We start from the raw sequence: 19591 nt of genomic DNA, 5'->3' as shown, positions 1-19591 counted from the left end.
CTCGAACTCACAGAGGTCCTCCTACCTGTTTCCTGAGTGCTGGGATTAAAGGTGTGAGCCACCACTGCCTGGCTTTTGTTTGAATTTCTAAAACTGACTTTTCTCGGGATGAATTTGGCTGAATGTCTGGACCTCATCTCCATGGATCCAATTTTGTTTTTCTCTAGGTAGTAGCTTCAGTGACTTGCCACTTGGAAGCTTATCCTGTTTGAAACACATCATGTTGGCCCCTGTCTGTCTGAAGAAGCATCATCAGCAAGTGTCATGTGACCAAGGGCATGGCAATGACCTTGAGCCAGGCTTAAGCCATTAAAAAATGACAAGAAAAGTACAACTTTCTGGGCTGGGGATGTGGTCAGTTGGTAGACAGCTGGGATGCATGAGGTCCCGGGGTCCAGTACCGCACAAACAGGCACAGCAATGTAAGGTCATCCTCAGCTACAACAGCTTGAAACCAGTCTGGGGTACATGGGACCCTGCCTCAGAACCCAAAAGTAAACAACAACAACAAAACTCCAAGGTAGAATTGTCAATTATACTTCGAAAGATTCAAATTATGCCCCTTCTCCCTTCCCTCCTCTTCCCCATGTTTAACTCTGGGCACTCAGGCCCCCTCCATGTGTCCCTATTATTTTCTCTGCAGGGTGAATTTCCCACTTCAGACCTCGTTGTTAGGAAACAAGGCCAGCAGAAACTCAAGACCCAAGAGATGGCCAGCAGTTTAAGCCCCACAGCCTAAGGACTTTGATTTCCAGAACTAAAATACAGACAGAAGGAGAGAACCCCACCCCATAAAGTTGTTCTCCGACCTCTATATGTGTGCTGTGTCATGTACCATGAGTGCGTGCACATACACCAAATAAATAAAAATTTAAATGTAAGAAAAAAAACATCAGATGAAAAAGATAAAAGGGGCTTTCTTTGGGAGGCTAAGAGTCTGAGGATAAGACACCTACAGGAAGGACTCAAGCTGTCCCCAACAAAAAGAGGATTTGCCGCTATTTGATGCATTGCCTTATATGCTTTGGCAAGTCCCCACTAGGCACATAATGTGTGACCTGCTAGCCTACCTCAGTGGTGGGAGGCAGCTAGTTTAAAACCTACCAGGAAGCTGGGCAGTAGAGGAACACACCTTTAATCTCAGCACTTGGGAGTCAGAGGCAGGAGGATCTCTGTGAGTTCGAGGCCAGCCTGGTCTACAGAGTGCATTCCAGGACAGCCAAGGCTACAGAGAGAAACCCCGTCTTGAAACAACAGCAACAACAAAAATTAAAAACAAAACAAAATAAAATATGCCAGGAGACAATATGATGACTGTGAATACACCTCACCTCTCTGTCTCAGGTATTGTGCTAGGCGAGGCCTTAACAGAAGGCCAACAATGGTCATTGATGGACAGCACATTTTTAAAGTGACGGGCGTTGGTGGCACACACCTTTAATCCCAGCACTCGGGAGGCAGAGGCAGGCGGATCTCTGTGAGTTCGAGACCAGCCTGGAGTTCGAGACCAAGGGAGTTCCAGGACAGCCTCCAAAGTCACAGAGAAACCCTGTCTCGAAAAAACAAACAAACAAACAAAAAAAGTGACTCTCATTCTAGAATATACCACTTCCTGCCTCAAGACAGGAAGACCAAGATTTGTCATACAGCCACAATGGTCCCCAGTCACATCTACACTTTGACGTCTGCCTGGGCCAACTTGGCAGAAGCCAGGCTACAACTCTCAATAAGAGGAATACAGAGCCAGGTCGTGTCCCTGGTTTCTAAATAAATGTCCCCTACTTATCTCCATCCATCCCCTTGTCCATGTGTCCCACCCAGGGCTGTGACTTCAGTCTACCAACTCCTCTAGTCCTGACCAACACTTTGCTTCATGTCTCTTGTCTCGTCCTTTCCTTCTTAGTCGATTCTGTGGGTCATGTGACCTCGGCCTCAATGTCCACAGACATCGGCTGTCGCACTGGAACCTGGCTCATCAGGATGGCCCGGGCAGTGGACAGCAAAGGACAGCCGCAGGACTTTGAGAATGCACCAATGCATCAGGCACGCACAGGTGCCCGGGTGGCCAAGCCAAGACTACTTCAGAGGGAGAACTTGGAGCAACTGAAGATGAATAGGTGTGTAAATTGGCTCTGCCTGCAGGAGCTGAGCACCTCTGCCAAGGACAGAGAATCCAAACCAGGCACAGGGCCAGAGGCCACAAAAGCCTCTTGCTCAGAAGGAGGGAAGGATGGGAAGAGAGTGATGAGATAGAATTCTAGGCCACTTCAACTAAATGACTTCTCCAATCCCCTACTGAGTACAGGGTATGCTTAGGCACACTGCACAACACTCGGCGTATCACACATTTGTGTATATGCATGTGTAAATTAGAATACACCTGTAACTACATGTTTATTGACAGGTCATCAACTCCCCTTCAGATGAGTTAGTTCTCTAGGGTAGATAATAAAGAACCCTCCTTTAGTATTTGCTGATTCTGCCAGTGGTCATTCTCAACCTGGCCGTAAAGCTGGGCTGTGCGGACATAAAAAGAGATCCCAGACTCGACACCTGGGAAGACACCTGTCTATCTTATGAGAATTGGTGAGTGGTGAACTCCTTTTGTCATTGCTGATCTTCAAATATCCATTATTACTTTTATTTGACAGTTTAGATGAATATGGAATTCTGTCGGAGAGGTATTTTCCCTTTGACATTGAAGTTGAGACAGAAACGAATATTCTGGTTAGGGAGAGATCGAAGAAGCATCCATGAAGCCAGAGAAGCCATGAAATAGAGGGAGAGTAGGCTAAGGAGAGTCTAGTCATGGACCAGCCTACGCATAGGCAGAAACGTGGAGGTGCACCTGGGGGAGGTAGACCGTGTTCACAGTGACTGTATACAGTGTTTGAGGAGAGTGACAGTGTTCACAGTGACTGTGTTACAGTGTCTGAGAAGAGTGACAGTGTTCACAGTGACTGTATATAGTGTGTGAGGAGAGTGACAGTGTTCACAGTGACTGTATACAGTGTGAGGAGAGAGTGATAGTGTTCACAGTGACTGTATACAGTGTGAGGAGAGAGTGACAATGTTCACAGTGACTGTATACAGTAAAGGAGAGTGGCAGTGTTCACAGTGACTGTATATAGTGTGTGGGGAGAGTGACAGTGTTTACAATGACTGTATACAGTGTGTGAGGAGAGTGTGATAGTGTTCAAAGTGCCGGTATATAGTGTGTGAGGAGAGTGACAATGTTCACAGTGACTGTATACAGTGTGTGAGGAGAGTGACAGTGTTCACAGTGACTGTACATAGTGTGTGAGGAGAGTGAGAGTGTTCACAGTGACTGTATACAGTGTGTGAGGAGAGTGTGATAGTGTTCAAAGTGCCGGTATATAGTGTGTGAGGAGAGTGACAATGTTCACAGTGACTGTATACAGTGTGTGAGGAGAGTGACAGTGTTCACAGTGACTGTACATAGTGTGTGAGGAGAGTGACAGTGTTCACAGTTACTGTATACAGTGTGTGAGGAGAGTGACAATGTTCACAGTGACTGCGTTACAGTGTGTGAGGAGAGTGAGAGTGTTCACAGTGACTGAATACAGTGTGTGAGGAGAGTGACAGTGTTCACAGTGACTGTATATAGTGTGTGAGGAGAGAGTGACAGTGTTCACAGTGACTGTGTTACAGTGTGTGAGGAGAGTGACAGTGTTCACAGTGACTGTATACAGTGTGTGAGGAGAGTGACAGTGTTCACAGTGACTGTATATAGTGTGTGAGGAGAGTGACAGTGTTCACAGTGACTGTGTTACAGTGTGTGAGGAGAGTGACAGTGTTCACAGTGACGGTATACAGTGTGTGAGGAGAGTGACAGTGTTCACAGTGACTGTATACAGTGTGTGAGGAGAGAGTGACAGTGTTCACAGTGACTGTATACAGTGTGTGAGGAGAGAGTGACAGTGTTCTCAGTGACTGTATACAGTGTGAGGAGAGAGTGACACTATTCACAGTGACTGTGTTACAGTGTGTGAGGAGAGTGACAGTGTTCACAGTGACGGTATACAGTGTGTGAGGAGAGTGACAGTGTTCACAGTGACTGTATACAGTGTGTGAGAAGAGAGTGACAGTGTTCACAGTGACTGTATACAGTGTGTGAGGAGAGAGTGACAGTGTTCACAGTGACTGTCTACAGTATGAGGAGAGTGGCAGTGTTCACAGTGACTGTATATATAGTGTGAGGAGAGTGTGACAGTGTTCACAGTGACTGTATACAGTGTGTGAGGAGAGAGTGACAGTGTTCACAGTGACGGTATACAGTGTGTGAGGGGAGAGTGACAGTGTTCACAGTGACTGTATACAGTGTGTGAGGAGAGAGTGACAGGGTTCACAGTGACTGTATACAGTGTGTGAGGAGAGTGACAATGTTCACAGTGACTGTATACAGTGTGTGAGGAGAGTGACAGTGTTCACAGTGACAGTATACAGTGTGTGAGGAGAGTGACTGTGTTCATAGTGACTGTATACAGTGTGTGAGGAGAGTGACAGTGTTCACAGTGACTGTATACAGTGTGAGGAGAGAGTGACCTTGTTCACAGTGACTGTATACAGTGTGTGAGGAGAGTGACAGTGTTCACAGTGACTGTATATATAGTGTGAGGAGAGTGTGACAGTGTTCACAGTGACTGTATACAGTGTGAGGAGAGAGTGATAGTGCTCAGAGTGACTGTATATAGTGTGTGAGGAGAGTGACAGTGTTCACAGTGACTGTATACAGTATGTGAGGAGAGAGTGACAGTGTTCACAGTGACTGTATACAGTGGGAGGAAAGTGTGACAGTGTTCACAGTGATTGTATACAGTTTGAGGGTAGAGTGACACTATTCACAGTGACTGTATACAGTGTGTGAGGGGAGAGTGCCAGTGTTCACAGTGACTGTATACAGTGTGTGATAAGAGAGTGACAGTGTTGACAGTGACTGTATACAGTGTGTGAGGAGAGAGTGACAGTGTTCACAGTGACTGTATACAGTGTGAGGAGAGTGTGACAGTGTTCACAGTGACTGTATACAGCGTGTGAGGGTAGAGTGACACTATTCACAGTGACTGTATACTGTGTGTGAGGGGAGAGTGCCAGTGTTCACAGTGACTGTATACAGTGTGTGATAAGAGAGAGACAGTGTTCACAGTGACTGTATACAGTGTGTGAGGAGAGTGCCAGTGTTCACAGTGACTGTATACAGTGTGTGAGGAGAGTGACAGTGTTCACAGTGACTGTATACAGTGTGTGAGGAGAGTGACAATGTTCACGGTGACTGTATACAGTGTGTGAGGAGAGTGACAGTGTTCACAGTGACTGTATACAGTGTGAGGAGAGAGTGATAGTGCTCAGAGTGACTGTATACAGTGTGTGAGGAGAGTGACAGTGTTCACAGTGACTGTATATATAGTGTGAGGAGAGTGTAACAGTGTTCACAGTGACTGTATACAGTGTGAGGAGAGAGTGATAGTGCTCAGAGTGACTGTATATAGTGTGTGAGGAGAGTGACAGTGTTCACAGTGACTGTATACAGTGTGTGAGGAGAGAGTGACCGTGTTCACAGTGACTGTACACAGTGTGTGAGGAGAGAGTGACAGTGTTCACAGTGACTGTATACAGTGGGAGGAGAGTGTGACAGTGTTCACAGTGATTGTATACAGTGTGAGGGTAGAGTGACACTATTCACAGTGACTGTATACAGTGTGTGAGGGGAGAGTGCCAGTGTTCACAGTGACTGTATACAGTGTGTGATAAGAGAGTGACAGTGCTCACAGTGACTGTATACAGAGTGTGAGGAGAGAGTGACAGTGTTCACAGTGACTGTATACGGTGTGAGGAGAGTGTGACTGTGTTCACAGTGACTGTATACAGTGTGTGAGGGTAGAGTGACACTATTCACAGTGACTGTATACTGTGTGTGAGGGGAGAGTGACCTTGTTCACAGTGACTGAATAGTGTGAGGAGAGTGTGACAGTGTTCACAGTGATGTACACAGCGTGTGAGGAGAGTGACAGTGTTCACAGTGACTGTATACAATGTGTGACGAGAGTGACACTATTCACAGTGACTGTATACAGTGTGTGATAAGAGAGTGACAGTGTTCACAGTGACTGTATACAGTGTGTGAGGAGAGTGACAGTGTTCACAGTGACTGTATACAGTGTGAGGAGAGAGTAACAGTGTTCACAGTGACTGTACACAGTGTGTGAGGAGAGAGTGACAGTGTTCACTGTGACTGTATACAGTATGAGGAGAGTGGCAGTGTTCACAGTGACTGTATACAGTGTGTGAGGGGAGAGTGACAGTGTTCACAGTGACGGTATACAGTGTGTGAGGAGAGTGACAGTGTTCACAGTGACTTTATACAGTGTGTGAGGAGAGAGTGACAGTGTTCACAGTGACTGTATACAATGTGTGACGTGACACTATTCACAGTGACTGTATACAGTGTGTGATAAGAGAGTGACAGTGTTCACAGTGACTGTATACAGTGTGTGAGGAGAGTGACAGTGTTCACAGTGACTGTATACAGTGTGAGGAGAGAGTAACAGTGTTCACAGTGACTGTACACAGTGTGTGAGGAGAGAGTGACAGTGTTCACTGTGACTGTATACAGTATGAGGAGAGTGGCAGTGTTCACAGTGACTGTATACAGTGTGTGAGGGGAGAGTGACAGTGTTCACAGTGACGGTATACAGTGTGTGAGGAGAGTGACAGTGTTCACAGTGACTTTATACAGTGTGTGAGGAGAGAGTGACAGTGTTCACAGTGACTGTATACAGTGTGTGAGGAGAGTGACAGTGTTCAAAGTGACTGTATACGGTGTGTGAGGGGAGAGTAACAGTGTTCACAGTGACTGTATACTGTGTGAGGAGAGAGTGACAGTGTTCACAGTGACTGTACACAGTGTGTGAGGAGAGAGTGACACTATTCACAGTGACTGTATACTGTGTGTGAGGGGAGAGTGACAGTGTTCACAGTGACTGTATACAGTGTGAGGAGAGAGTGACACTATTCACAGTGACTGTGTTACAGTGTGTGAGGAGAGTGACAGTGTTCACAGTGACTGTATAGAGTGTGTGATAAGAGAGTGACAGTGTTCACAGTGACTGTATACAGTGTGTGAGGAGAGTGACAGTGTTCACAGTGATTGTATACAGTGTGGGAGGAGAGAGTGACAGTGTTCACAGTGACTGTATACAGTGTGAGGAGAGTGTGACAGTGTTCACAGTGACTGTATACAGTGTGTGAGGAGAGAGTGACAGTGTTCACAGTGACTGTATACAGTGTGTGAGGAGAGAGTGACAGTGTTCACAGTGACTGTATACAGTGTTTGACTAGAGTGAAAGTGTTCACAGTGACTGTATACAGTGTGAGGAGAGAGTGACACTATTCACAGTGACTGTATACTGTGTGTGAGGGGAGAGTGCCAGTGTTCACAGTGACTGTATACAGTGTGTGAGGAGAGTGACAGTGTTCACAGTGACTGTATATAGTGTGTGAGGAGAGAGTGACAGTGTTCACAGTGACTGTATACAGTGTGTGAGGAGAGTGACAGTGTTCACAGTGACTGTATATATAGTGTGAGAAGAGTGTGACAGTGTTCACAGTGACTGTATACAGTGTGAGGAGAGAGTAACAGTGTTCACAGTGACTGTATACAGTGTGAGGAGAGAGTGACAGTGTTCACAGTGACTGTACACAGTGTGTGAGGAGAGAGTGACAGTGTTCACAGTGACTGTATACAGTATGAGGAGAGTGGCAGTGTTCACAGTGACTGTATACAGTGTGTGAGGGGAGAGTGACAGTGTTCACAGTGACGGTATACAGTGTGTGAGGAGAGTGACAGTGTTCACAGTGACGGTATACAGTGTGTGAGGAGAGTGACAGTGTTCACAGTGACAGTATACAGTGTGTGAGGAGAGAGTGACAGTGTTCACAGTGACTGTATACAGTGTGAGGAGAGTGTGACAGTGTTCACAGTGACTGTATACAGCGTGTGAGGGTAGAGTGACACTATTCACAGTGACTGTATACTGTGTGTGAGGGGAGAGTGCCAGTGTTCAAGGTGACTGTATACAGTGTGTGATAAGAGAGTGACAGTGTTCACAGTGACTGTATACAGTGTGTGAGGAGAGTGACAGTGTTCACAGTGACTGTATATAGTGTGTGAGGACAGAGTGACAGTGTTCACAGTGACTGAATACAGTGTGTGAGGAGAGTGACAGTGTTCACAGTGACTGTATACAGTGTGTAATAAGAGAGTGACAGTGTTCACAGTGACTGTATACAGTGTGTGAGGAGAGTGACAGTGTTCACAGTGACTGTATACAGTGTGTGAGGAGAGTGACAGTGTTCACAGTGACTGTATACAGTGTGAGGAGAGAGTAACAGTGTTCACAGTGACTGTACACAGTGTGTGAGGAGAGAGTGACAGTGTTCACTGTGACTGTATACAGTATGAGGAGAGTGGCAGTGTTCACAGTGACTGTATACAGTGTGTGAGGGGAGAGTGACAGTGTTCACAGTGACGGTATACAGTGTGTGAGGAGAGTGACAGTGTTCACAGTGACTGTGTTACAGTGTGTGAGGAGAGTGACAGTGTTAACAGTGACTGTATACAGTGTGTGAGTGTGTGAGGAGAGAGTGACACTATTCACAGTGACTGTATACTGTTTGTGAGGGGAGAGTGACAGTGTTCACAGTGACTGTATACAGTGTGAGGAGAGAGTGACAGTGTTCACAGTGACTGTACACAGTGTGTGAGGAGAGAGTGACAGTGTTCACAGTGACTGTATACAGTGTGTGAGGAGAGTGGCAGTGTTCACAGTGACTGTATACAGTGTGTGAAGGGAGAGTGACAGTGTTCACAGTGACGGTATACAGTGTGTGAGGAGAGTGACAGTGTTCACAGTGACAGTATACAGTGTGTGAGGAGAGTGACATTGTTCACAGTGACTGTATACAGTGTGTGAGGAGAGAGTGACAGTGTTCACAGTGACTGTATACAGTGTGTGAGGAGAGTGACAATGTTCACAGTGACTGTATACAGTGTGTGAGGAGAGTGACAGTGTTCACAGTGACTCTATACAGTGTGTGAGGAGAGTGACAGTGTTCATAGTGACTGTATACAGTGTGTGAAGAGAGTGACAGTGTTCACAGTGACTGTATATAGTGTGAGGAGAGTGTGACAGTGTTCACAGTGACTGTATACAGTGTGTGAGGAGAGAGTAATAGTGCTCAGAGTGACTGTATATAGTGTGTGATGAGAGTGACAGTGTTCACAGTGACTGTATACAGTGTGTGAGTAGAGAGAGTGACAGTGTTCACAGTGACTGTATACAGTGTGTGAGGAGAGAGTGACAGTGTTCACAGTGACTGTATACAGTGTGAGGAGAGAGTGACAGTGTTTACAGTGACTGTATACAGTGTGTGAGGAGAGAGTGACAGTGTTCACAGTGACTGTATACAGTGTGAGGAGAGAGTGACAGTGTTCACAGTGACTGTGTTACAGTGTGTGAGGAGAGTGACAATGTTCACAGTGACTGTACACAGTGTGTGAGGAGAGAGTGGCAGTGTTCACAGTGACTGTGTTACAGTGTGTGAGTAGAGTGACAATGTTCACAGTGACTGTATACAGTGTGTGAGGGGAGAGTGACACTATTCGCAGTGACTGTATACAGTGTGTGAGGAGAGTGACAGTGTTCACAGTGACTGTGTTACAGTGTGTGAGGAGAGAGACAGTGTTCACAGTGACTGTATACAGTGTGTGAGGAGAGTGACAGTGTTCACAGTGACTGTATACTGTGTGTGAGGGGAGAGTGACAGTGTTCACAGTGACTGTATACTGTGTGAGGAGAGAGTGACAGTGTTCACAGTGACTGTATACAGTGTGTGAGGAGAGAGTGACACTATTCACAGTGACTGTATACTGTGTGTGAGGGGAGAGTGACAGTGTTCACAGTGACTGTATACAGTGTGAGGAGAGAGTGACACTATTCACAGTGACTGTGATACAGTGTGTGAGGAGAGTGACAGTGTTCACAGTGACTGTATAGAGTGTGTGATAAGAGAGTGACAGTGTTCACAGTGACTGTATACAGTGTGTGAGGAGAGTGACAGTGTTCACAGTGACTGTATACAGTGTGGGAGGAGAGAGTGACAGTGTTCACAGTGACTGTATACAGTGTGAGGAGAGTGTGACAGTGTTCACAGTGACTGTATACAGTCTGAAGAGAGTGTGACAGTGTTCACAGTGACTGTATACAGTGTGTGAGGAGAGAGTGACAGTGTTCACAGTGACTGTATACAGTGTTTGACTAGAGTGAAAGTGTTCACAGTGACTGTATACAGTGTGAGGAGAGGGTGACACTATTCACAGTGACTGTATACTGTGTGTGAGGGGAGAGTGCCAGTGTTCACAGTGACTGTATACAGTGTGTGATAAGAGAGTGACAGTGTTCACAGTGACTGTATACAGTGTGTGAGGAGAGTGACAGTGTTCACAGTGACTGTATACAGTGTGTGAGGAGAGAGTGACAGTGTTCACAGTGACTATATACAGTGTGTGAGGAGAGTGACAATGTTCACAGTGACTGTATACAGTGTGTGAGGAGAGTGACAGTGTTCTCAGTGACAGTATACAGTGTGTGAGGAGAGTGACAGTGTTCAAAGTGACTGTATACAGTGTGTGAGGAGAGTGACAGTGTTCACAGTGACTGTATATATAGTGTGAGGAGAGTGTGACAGTGTTCACAGTGACTGTATACAGTGTGTGAGGAGAGTGACAATGTTCACAGTGACTGTATACAGTGTGTGAGGAGAGAGTGACAGTGTTCACAGTGACTGTATACAGTGTGAGGAGAGAGTGACAGTGTTCACAGTGACTGTGTTACAGTGTGTGAGGAGAGTGACAATGTTCACAGTGACTGTACACAGTGTGTGAGGAGAGAGTGACAGTGTTCACAGTGACTGTGTTACAGTGTGTGAGTAGAGTGACAGTGTTCACAGTGACTGTGTTACAGTGTGTGAGGAGAGTGACAGTGTTCACAGTGACTGTATACAGTGTGTGAGGAGAGAGTGACACTATTCACAGTGACTGTATACTGTGTTTGAGGGGAGAGTGACAGTGTTCACAGTGATTGTGTTACAGTGTGTGAGGGGAGAGTGACAGTGTTCACAGTGACTGTATACAGTGTGAGGAGAGAGTGACACTATTCACAGTGACTGTGTTACAGTGTGTGAGGAGAGTGACAGTGTTCACAGTGACTGTATAGAGTGTGTGATAAGAGAGTGACAGTGTTCACAGTGACTGTATACAGTGTGTGAGGAGAGTGACAGTGTTCACAGTGACTGTATACAGTGTGGGAGGAGAGAGTGACAGTGTTCACAGTGACTGTATACAGTGTGAGGAGAGTGTGACAGTGTTCACAGTGACTGTATACAGTATGAAGAGAGTGTGACAGTGTTCACAGTGACTGTATACAGTGTGTGAGGAGAGAGTGACAGTGTTCACAGTGACTGTATACAGTGTTTGACTAGAGTGAAAGTGTTCACAGTGACTGTATACAGTGTGAGGAGAGAGTGACACTATTCACAGTGACTGTATACTGTGTGTGAGGGGAGAGTGCCAGTGATCACAGTGACTGTATACAGTGTGTGATAAGAGAGTGACAGTGTTCACAGTGACTGTATACAGTGTGTGAGGAGAGTGACAGTGTTCACAGTGACTGTATATAGTGTGTGAGGAGAGAGTGACAGTGTTCACAGTGACTGTATTCAGTGTGTGAGGAGAGTGACAGTGTTCACAGTGACTGTATACAGTGTGTGAGGAGAGTGACAGTGTTCACAGTGACTGTATACAGTGTGTGAGGAGAGTGACGGTGTTCACAGTGACTGTATACAGTGTGAGGAGAGAGTAACAGTGTTCACAGTGACTGTATACAGTGTGAGGAGAGAGTGACAGTGTTCACAGTGACTGTACACAGTGTGTGAGGAGAGTGACAGTGTTCACAGTGACTGTATACAGTATGAGGAGAGTGGCAGTGTTCACAGTAACTGTATACAGTGTGTGAGGGGAGAGTGACAGTGTTCACAGTGACGGTATACAGTGTGTGAGGAGAGTGACAGTGTTCACAGTGATGTTATACAGTGTGTGAGGAGAGTGCCAGTGTTCACAGTGACTGTATACAATGTGTGAGGAGAGTGACAGTGTTCACAGTGATGTTATACAGTGTGTGAGGAGAGTGGCAGTGTTCACAGTGACTGTATACAGTGTGGGGAGAGAGTAACAGTGTTCACAGTGACTGTATACAGTGTGAGGAGAGAGTGACAGTGTTCACAGTGACTGTACACAGTGTGTGAGGAAAGAGTGACAGTGTTCACAGTGACTGTATACAGTATGAGGAGAGTGGCAGTGTTCACAGTGACTGTATACAGTGTGTGAGGGGAGAGTGACAGTGTTCACAGTGACGGTATACCTTGTGTGAGGAGAGTGACAGTGTTCACAGTGACGGTATACAGTGTGTGAGGAGAGTGACAGTGTTCACAGTGACAGTATACAGTGTGTGAGGAGAGAGTGATAGTGTTCACATTGACTGTATACAGTGTGTGAGGAGAGTGATAATGTTCACAGTGACTGTATACAGTGTGTGAGGAGAGTGCCAGTGTTCACAGTGACTGTATATAGTGTGTGAGGAGAGTGACAGTGTTCACAGTGACTGTATACAGTGTGTGAGGAGAGAGTGACAGTGTTCACAGTGACTGTATACAGTGTGAGGAGAGAGTGACACTTTTCACAGTGACTGTGTTACAGTGTGTGAGGAGAGTGATAGTGCTCAGAGTGACTGTATATAGTGTGTGAGGAGAGTGACAGTGTTCACAGTGACTGTATACAGTGTGTGAGGAGAGAGTGACAGTGTTCACAGTGACAGTATACAGTGTGAAGAGAGAGTGACACTTTTCACAGTGACTGTGTTACAGTGTGTGAGGAGAGTGACAGTGTTCACAGTGACTGTATACAGTGTGTGAGGGGAGAGTGACACTATTCGCAGTGACAGTATACAGTGTGAGGAGAGTGCCAGTGTTCACAGTGACTGTATACAGTGTGTGATAAGAGAGTGACAGTGTTCACAGTGACTGTATACAGTGTGTGAGGAGAGTGACAGTGTTCACAGTGACTGTATACAGTGTGTGAGTAGACAGTGACAGTGTTCACAGTGACTGTATACAGTGTGTGAGGAGAGTGACAATGTTCACAGTGACTGTATACAGTGTGTGAGGAGAGTGACAGTGTTCTCAGTGACAGTATACAGTGTGTGAGGAGAGTGACAGTGTTCAAAGTGACTGTATACAGTGTGTGAGGAGAGTGACAGTGTTCACAGTGACTGTATATATAGTGTGAGGAGAGTGTGACAGTGTTCACAGTGACTGTATACAGTGTGTGAGGAGAGTGACAATGTTCACAGTGACTATACAGTGTGTGAGGAGAGAGTGACAGTGTTCACAGTGACTGTATACAGTGTGAGGAGAGAGTGACAGTGTTCACAGTGACTGTGTTACAGTGTGTGAGGGGAGAGTGCCAGTGTTCACAGTGACTGTATACAGTGTGTGATAAGAGAGTGACAGTGTTCACAGTAACTGTATACAGTGTGTGAGGAGAGTGACAGTGTTCACAGTGACTGTATATAGTGTGAGGAGAGTGTGACAGTGTTCACAGTGACTGTATACAGTATGAAGAGAGTGTGACAGTGTTCACAGTGACTGTATACAGTGTGTGAGGAGAGAGTGACAGTGTTCACAGTGACTGTATACAGTGTTTGACTAGAGTATACAGTGTGAGGAGAGAGTGACACTATTCACAGTGACTGTATACTGTGTGTGAGGGGAGAGTGCCAGTGTTCACAGTGACTGTATACAGTGTGTGAGGAGAGTGACAGTGTTCACAGTGACTGTATATAGTGTGTGAGGAGAGAGTGACAGTGTTCACAGTGACTGTATTCAGTGTGTGAGGAGAGTGACAGTGTTCACAGTGACTGTACACAGTGTGTGAGGAGAGTGACAGTGTTCACAGTGACTGTATACAGTGTGTGAGGAGAGTGACGGTGTTCACAGTGACTGTATACAGTGTGAGGAGAGAGTAACAGTGTTCACAGTGACTGTATACAGTGTGAGGAGAGAGTGACAGTGTTCACAGTGACTGTACACAGTGTGTGAGGAGAGTGACAGTGTTCACAGTGACTGTATACAGTATGAGGAGAGTGGCAGTGTTCACAGTAACTGTATACAGTGTGTGAGGGGAGAGTGACAGTGTTCACAGTGACGGTATACAGTGTGTGAGGAGAGTGACAGTGTTCACAGTGATGTTATACAGTGTGTGAGGAGAGTGCCAGTGTTCACAGTGACTGTATACAGTGTGTGAGGAGAGTGACAGTGTTCAGAGTGATGTTATACAGTGTGTGAGGAGAGTGACAGTGTTCACAGTGACTGTATACAGTGTGGGGAGAGAGTAACAGTGTTCACAGTGACTGTATACAGTGTGAGGAGAGAGTGACAGTGTTCACAGTGACTGTACACAGTGTGTGAGGAAAGAGTGACAGTGTTCACAGTGACTGTATACAGTATGAGGAGATTGGCAGTGTTCACAGTGACTGTATACAGTGTGTGAGGGGAGAGTGACAGTGTTCACAGTGACGGTATACCTTGTGTGAGGAGAGTGACAGTGTTCACAGTGACGGTATACAGTGTGTGAGGAGAGTGACAGTGTTCACAGTGACAGTATACAGTGTGTGAGGAGAGAGTGACAGTGTTCACATTGACTGTATACAGTGTGTGAGGAGAGTGATAATGTTCACAGTGACTGTATACAGTGTGTGAGGAGAGTGCCAGTGTTCACAGTGACTGTATACAGTGTGTGAGGGGAGTGACAGTGTTCATAGTGACTGTATACAGTGTGTGAGGAGAGTGACAGTGTTCACAGTGACTGTATACAGTGTGAGGATAGAGTGACAGTGTTCACAGTGACTGTATACAGTGTGAGGAGAGAGTGACAGTGTTCACAGTTACTGTGTTACAGTGTGTGAGGAGAGTGACAGTGTTCACAGTGAATGTATACAGTGTGAGGAGAGAGTGATAATGCTCAGAGTGACTGTATATAGTGTGTGAGGAGAGTGACAGTGTTCACAGTGACTGTATACAGTGTGTGAGGAGAGAGTGACAGTGTTCACAGTGACTGTATACAGTGTGAGGAGAGAGTGACACTTTTCACAGTGACTGTGTTACAGTGTGTGAGGAGAGTGATAGTACTCAGAGTGACTGTATATAGTGTGTGAGGAGAGTGACAGTGTTCACAGTGACTGTATACAGTGTGTGAGAAGAGAGTGACAGTGTTCACAGTGACAGTATACAGTATGTAGAGAGAGTGACACTTTTCACAGTGACTGTGTTACAGTGTGTGAGGAGAGAGTGACAGTGTTCACAGTGACAGTATACAGTGTGTGAGGGGAGTGACAGTGTTCACAGTGACTGTATATAGTGTGAGGAGAGTGTGACAGTGTTCACAGTGACTGTATACAGTATGAAGAGAGTGTGACAGTGTTCACAGTGACTGTATACAGTGTGTGAGGAGAGAGTGACAGTGTTCACAGTGACTGTATACAGTGTTTGACTAGAGTATACAGTGTGAGGAGAGAGTGACACTATTCACAGTGACTGTATACTGTGTGTGAGGGGAGAGTGCCAGTGTTCACAGTGACTGTATACAGTGTGTGAGGAGAGTGACAGTGTTCACAGTGACTGTATATAGTGTGTGAGGAGAGAGTGACAGTGTTCACAGTGACTGTATTCAGTGTGTGAGGAGAGTGACAGTGTTCACAGTGACTGTACACAGTGTGTGAGGAGAGTGACAGTGTTCACAGTGACTGTATACAGTGTGTGAGGAGAGTGACGGTGTTCACAGTGACTGTATACAGTGTGAGGAGAGAGTAACAGTGTTCACAGTGACTGTATACAGTGTGAGGAGAGAGTGACAGTGTTCACAGTGACTGTACACAGTGTGTGAGGAGAGTGACAGTGTTCACAGTGACTGTATACAGTATGAGGAGAGTGGCAGTGTTCACAGTAACTGTATACAGTGTGTGAGGGGAGAGTGACAGTGTTCACAGTGACGGTATACAGTGTGTGAGGAGAGTGACAGTGTTCACAGTGATGTTATACAGTGTGTGAGGAGAGTGCCAGTGTTCACAGTGACTGTATACAGTGTGTGAGGAGAGTGACAGTGTTCAGAGTGATGTTATACAGTGTGTGAGGAGAGTGACAGTGTTCACAGTGACTGTATACAGTGTGGGGAGAGAGTAACAGTGTTCACAGTGACTGTATACAGTGTGAGGAGAGAGTGACAGTGTTCACAGTGACTGTACACAGTGTGTGAGGAAAGAGTGACAGTGTTCACAGTGACTGTATACAGTATGAGGAGATTGGCAGTGTTCACAGTGACTGTATACAGTGTGTGAGGGGAGAGTGACAGTGTTCACAGTGACGGTATACCTTGTGTGAGGAGAGTGACAGTGTTCACAGTGACGGTATACAGTGTGTGAGGAGAGTGACAGTGTTCACAGTGACAGTATACAGTGTGTGAGGAGAGAGTGACAGTGTTCACATTGACTGTATACAGTGTGTGAGGAGAGTGATAATGTTCACAGTGACTGTATACAGTGTGTGAGGAGAGTGCCAGTGTTCACAGTGACTGTATACAGTGTGTGAGGGGAGTGACAGTGTTCATAGTGACTGTATACAGTGTGTGAGGAGAGTGACAGTGTTCACAGTGACTGTATACAGTGTGTGAGGATAGAGTGACAGTGTTCACAGTGACTGTATACAGTGTGAGGAGAGAGTGACAGTGTTCACAGTTACTGTGTTACAGTGTGTGAGGAGAGTGACAGTGTTCACAGTGAATGTATACAGTGTGAGGAGAGAGTGATAATGCTCAGAGTGACTGTATATAGTGTGTGAGGAGAGTGACAGTGTTCACAGTGACTGTATACAGTGTGTGAGGAGAGAGTGACAGTGTTCACAGTGACTGTATACAGTGTGAGGAGAGAGTGACACTTTTCACAGTGACTGTGTTACAGTGTGTGAGGAGAGTGATAGTACTCAGAGTGACTGTATATAGTGTGTGAGGAGAGTGACAGTGTTCACAGTGACTGTATACAGTGTGTGAGGAGAGAGTGACAGTGTTCACAGTGACAGTATACAGTATGTAGAGAGAGTGACACTTTTCACAGTGACTGTGTTACAGTGTGTGAGGAGAGAGTGACAGTGTTCACAGTGACAGTATACAGTGTGTGAGGGGAGAGTGACACTATTCGCAGTGACAGTATACAGTGTGAGGAGAGAGTGACACTTTTCACAGTGACTGTGTTACAGTGTGTGAGGAGAGTGACAGTGTTCACAGTGACTGTATACAGTGTGTGAGGAGAGTGACAGTGTTCACAGTGACTGTATACTGTGTGAAGAGAGAGTGACAGTGTTCACAGTGATTGTGTTACAGTGTGTGAGGAGAGTGATAGTGCTCAGAGTGACTGTATACAGTGTGTGAGGAGAGTGACAGTGTTCACAGTGACTGTGTTACAGTGTGTGAGGAGAGTGACAGTGTTCACAGTGACTGTACACAGTGTGTGAGGAGAGAGTGACAGTGTTCACAGTGACTGTGTTACAGTGTGTGAGTAGAGTGACAATGTTCACAGTGACTGTATACAGTGTGTGAGGGGAGAGTGACACTATTCGCAGTGACAGTATACAGTGTGAGGAGAGAGTGACACTTTTCACAGTGACTGTGTTACAGTGTGTGAGGAGAGTGACAGTGTTCACAGTGACTGTATACAGTGTGTGAGGAGAGTGACAGTGTTCACAGTGACTGTATACTGTGTGAGGAGAGAGTGACAGTGTTCACAGTGACTGTATACATTGTGTGAGGAGAGAGTGACTCTATTCACAGTGACTGTATACTGTGTGTGAGGGGAGAGTGACAGTGTTCACAGTGATTGTGTTACAGTGTGTGAGGAGAGTGATAGTGCTCAGAGTGACTGTATACAGTGTGTGAGGAGAGTGACAGTGTTCACAGTGACTGTGTTACAGTGTGTGAGGAGAGTCACAGTGTTCACAGTGACTGTACACAGTGTGTGAGGAGAGAGTGACAGTGTTCACAGTGACTGTGTTACAGTGTGTGAGTAGAGTGACAATGTTCACAGTGACTGTATACAGTGTGTGAGGGGAGAGTGACACTATTCGCAGTGACAGTATACAGTGTGAGGAGAGAGTGACACTTTTCACAGTGACTGTGTTACAGTGTGTGAGGAGAGTGACAGTGTTCACAGTGACTGTATACAGTGTGTGAGGAGAGTGACAGTGTTCACAGTGACTGTATACTGTGTGAGGAGAGAGTGACAGTGTTCACAGTGACTGTATACAGAGTATGAAGAGAGTGTGACAGTGTTCACAGTGACTGTATACTGTGTGTGAGGGGAGAGTGACAGTGTTCACAGTGATTGTGTTACAGTGTGTGAGGAGAGTGATAGTGTTCACTGTGACTGTATACAGTGTGTGAGGAGAGTGACAGTGTTCACAGTGACTGTATACAGTGTGAGGAGAGAGTGACAGTGTTCACAGTGACTGTGTTACAGTGTGTGAGGAGAGTGACAGTGTTCACAGTGACTGTATACAGTGTGTGAGGAGAGTGACAGTGTTCACAGTGACTGTATACTGTGTGAGGAGAGAGTGACAGTGTTCACAGTGACTGTATACAGTGTGTGAGGAGAGAGTGACAGTGTTCACAGTGACTGTATACAGTGTGAGGAGAGAGTGACAGTGTTAACAGTGACTGTACACAGTGTGTGAGGAGAGAGTGACAGAGTTCACAGTGACTGTGTTACAGTGTGTGAGGAGAGTGACAGTGTTCACAGTGACTGTACACAGTGTGTGAGGAGAGGGTGACAGTGTTCACAGTGACTGTGTTACAGTGTGTGAGTAGAGTGACAATGTTCACAGTGACTGTATACAGTGTGTGAGGGGAGAGTGACACTATTCGCAGTGACAGTATACAGTGTGAGGAGAGAGTGACACTTTTCACAGTGACTGTGTTACAGTGTGTGAGGAGAGTGACAGTGTTCACAGTGACTGTATGCAGTGTGTGAGGAGAGTGACAGTGTTCACAGTGACTGTATACTGTGTGTGAGGGGAGAGTGACAGTGTTCACAGTGACTGTATACTGTGTGAGGAGAGAGTGACAGTGTTCACAGTGACTGTATACAGTGTGTGAGGAGAGAGTGACACTATTCACAGTGACTGTATACTGTGTGTGAGGGGAGAGTGACAGTGTTCACAGTGATTGTGTTACAGTGTGTGAGGAGAGTGACAGTGTTCACAGTGACTGTATAGAGTGTGTGATAAGAGAGTGACAGTGTTCACAGTGACTGTATACAGTGTGTGAGGAGAGAGTGACAGTGTTCACAGTGACTGTATAGTGTGAGGAGAGTGTGACAGTGTTCACAGTGAGTGTATACAGTGTGAGGAGAGAGTG

General features: G+C 46.0%; 1 protein-coding gene across 11 annotated transcripts in view; it reads right to left on the bottom strand.

The window, feature by feature from the left end:
• The window catches only part of Pde8b (phosphodiesterase 8B), a 227815-nt gene that overhangs the window by 90093 nt on the left and 118131 nt on the right, over positions 1–19591 (bottom strand). The gene's annotated exons all lie outside the window — the stretch shown is intronic.

This window comes from Mesocricetus auratus, unplaced genomic scaffold, assembly GCF_017639785.1.
Source record: "Mesocricetus auratus isolate SY011 unplaced genomic scaffold, BCM_Maur_2.0 Super-Scaffold_100020, whole genome shotgun sequence".
NCBI lineage: Eukaryota > Metazoa > Chordata > Mammalia > Rodentia > Cricetidae > Mesocricetus > Mesocricetus auratus.
This window is presented reverse-complemented; position numbering and strand designations above follow the sequence as displayed.